This window comes from Aplysia californica, unplaced genomic scaffold (genome assembly GCF_000002075.1).
Source record: "Aplysia californica isolate F4 #8 unplaced genomic scaffold, AplCal3.0 scaffold00180, whole genome shotgun sequence".
Classification (NCBI taxonomy): domain Eukaryota; kingdom Metazoa; phylum Mollusca; class Gastropoda; order Aplysiida; family Aplysiidae; genus Aplysia; species Aplysia californica.
In genome coordinates, this window is record NW_004797450.1 from 960,733 (window position 1) to 963,518 (window position 2,786).

A 2,786-nucleotide genomic window follows, 5' to 3' on the forward strand; every position below is an offset into this window, starting at 1 on the left:
GGGGGGCAAGTGAATAGCAGTCTGAGACGTGAACAGTTCATTAAATAACTGCGGGCTGTGTTAGCAATTAATTAATAGAAGTGGTTATGAGGTCGGAAGACAGTATAAAGCGTATACGATTGTTCTAATTTTTAACGTACTCCCAAATGTATGGTAAATGTATTTCAGGCGTGCTGTCATCTATTACTATAAACGTTATGACATGACCCAATAAGCTAAGCCATATGGTTGGGTCAATATAACGTTGCTGGTTCGAGTCTTGCTCTTTGATGAGATTAGTGAAAATGTTAATTACGCACACATCGTGAATACATTTGTCGAAGAACAATTCGATTGTTTTGAATGTATTGAAAAAAGTGTACCAAGACTGTGCTGAATTGTCAAGGTGTTAAGAAACACGGACATTATAATTCTTCATGGTGAAATTCTTCAAGGACGTCGACCTGACAAGGACTGCGTACATACGGTCTTTTGCTGTTGCTGAAATTGGACCATATTACATTCTGTTGGTCTATTTCACGTGCCCCCCCCCCTCCCCCCTTGTAGTTTTATTGCGCTCGGGTGTCTGCATTAGAATAGCAAATCACCGGATCAAGTTTGAATTCCTGCTGATTGATTTTTGTTTTTTAGTAATGATCGTTATTGTGGGTTAAAAAAAAAATCTAATGATGCCTCTCATTGTATAATATTATGAGTTAAATATTTTTCTATTTCATGCACGTGTGAATTTAGGATTATACAATGTACTTGTTTTTCGCAACCTAGGATAGATATTGAAGACAGAAATAATGTCATGATCGTAATCGTAATTACTGGGAGTGATAATGTTTCTCCTTTTAAAAAATTACAAACCAAATTGAGTGGCAAGAATGTAACAGTATTGTTGTTGTACTGGCTACACCACTCTGGCTCGTGATCGTAGGCTATGTCAAAGATGACAGACTTCGCGCTGCAATATTTTTAAAAATATTAAATCATGAACAACTATGAATAGTTTGACGTTTACAAAACAAACTACGAACTTTGAGGACCTATAAATCTACAGAAGGGTAACCACTATTACCTGAAACACTGGCTATAACATTTGTCGAACAGACGACTATCTAGCATGCAGTGTACAAGAATATCGTCACAAGGCTTACCCTTCGCCTAACCTGGTCTAGCTCCCACCTCTGTGCCCTCTCTCTGCTCTCTTCTCTCTACTCTCGGACCCTCGGTATATTATAAGGCCCTAGCGTCGTAATGATCCCGTTTTGATCATTCCGACTTAAAATAGGTAGGTACATTCTGGATAGTCGTATCTTCTTTCCCCAGTTCCCAAGATTGTACGGGCTTTGAACGCGCCAAATCTTTGTGCACTCCCACGCGTTTACAATTAACGTGCTAGAGACGCTTCTCAATATCGTTCTTGGTTACCTTACAAATCACGAACTTAACTGATTTTGGGGCAGCAAGGTGTTATAAATACGCGCCACTCGAAGGTTCCTTGTCCTACAGGATGTTGTTCTGGACAGTGGCGTCCAATTTGTAATTACGCTTCTCGAGCGGGCAGCAGCGTGATGCTAACCTGGGAAGTGGTGTGTCCAGAACAATACAATTTGTAATTGCGCTTCTCGCGCCGGTAGCGGCGTTCAGTGTACTAATTTCACCGGATATTTGCGAGCCACGAGCCCTCTGGCTTCACTTTGTTACAAGTGTTTTACGGCGCTCGCAACTGCAAAATGTCATATTGAGCACGCAGGACACACTAAACATTTTCAGTCTGGAAGAAATTTTGAATTTTGCCCAGGTGTCGGCCGAAGCCCAGTCCTATCGATTTGGGACAACAAAGGGATCTTTAACTTGCGCATTGCACACACGACCTCCGAGATTTTTCGCTCTCGTCCGAGATGGCTAGGTGTTAGATCTTACCTACCATAAGATAAGGGGTGTGGTTGCAAGATAGCAGTAGAAAGGAGCCAAGAAGTAGCAATAGAAAGGCTGCAGAAAGAGTTAGCAGACCAGAGGAGGGGGCAAAGGGGGTGAGGGGATGTGGCAGAAAGTGGAGACGAAAGCAGACAACACAACATTGTTAGAGAGCAGGAAAGGAGGTGAAAGGAGAAAATCTTAGAGAAGAAAATGTTCAGTCGCTATCCAGATTTGCACCCGCGACCTATTGAATGAGTATGAGAGGCAGACACCTTAACCTCCAGACCACGAGAGCCCCCAAACACACTGTTGTCTACCAACAGGCCTTATATTATATATTATTGTTTGTTTGTTTTTGTAAGTGTTTTACGGCGCTCACAACTGCATAAGGTCATATGAGCGCGCGGGACACAATCAACTTTTTCAGTTGTCAGGAAATTTTGAATTTTGCCCGGGTGGCGGTCGCAGCCTACTCTTAACGATTTTAGACCACCAATGGATCTTAAACGTGCGCAACTTGCATACGGGCCCTCCGAGATTTTTCGCCCTTGTCCGAGAAGGCTAGGTGTAGATCTTTCCTACCAGAAGATCAAGGTTGTGGCTGAAAGACAGCAGTAAAAAGAAGCTAGAGGGTAGCAGTAGAAAGGCTGCAGAAAGAATCAGAAGCCCAGAGGAGGGGGCAAAGGAGGTGAGGGGGTAGGGGCAAAAAGAGGAGACGACAGAACATTGCTAGAGAGCAGGAAAACAAGTGAAAGGAGACACATTTAGAGAAGAAAATGTTTCGATCGTTACCCGGATTCGAACTCGGGACCTTTGGATGAGAGGCCAGCACCTGAACCTCTAGGCCACGAGAGCCCCCATATATATGTACATTTGTG